Consider the following 229-nt stretch of genomic DNA (forward strand, 5'->3'; position numbering starts at 1 on the left):
TAATTTTTTTTTGAACATTTTATTAGGGGCTCATACAACTGTTATCCCAATCCATACACACATCAATTGTGTAAAGCGCATTTGTACATCATTTCTCAAAACATTTTCTCTCCACTTAAACCCCTCATGCTGTGAATATGTTATTGGGGAACCTGTTCCTAGAAAGACTATTCTTATGTTAGACCGGGTTGACTAGAGAAACAAATTCATTGACACACGAATATAGGTA

The sequence above is a fragment of the Echinops telfairi genome, unplaced genomic scaffold (assembly GCF_000313985.2).
Source record: "Echinops telfairi isolate 266 unplaced genomic scaffold, ASM31398v2 ScPeMD7_43;HRSCAF=161, whole genome shotgun sequence".
Lineage (NCBI taxonomy): Eukaryota > Metazoa > Chordata > Mammalia > Afrosoricida > Tenrecidae > Echinops > Echinops telfairi.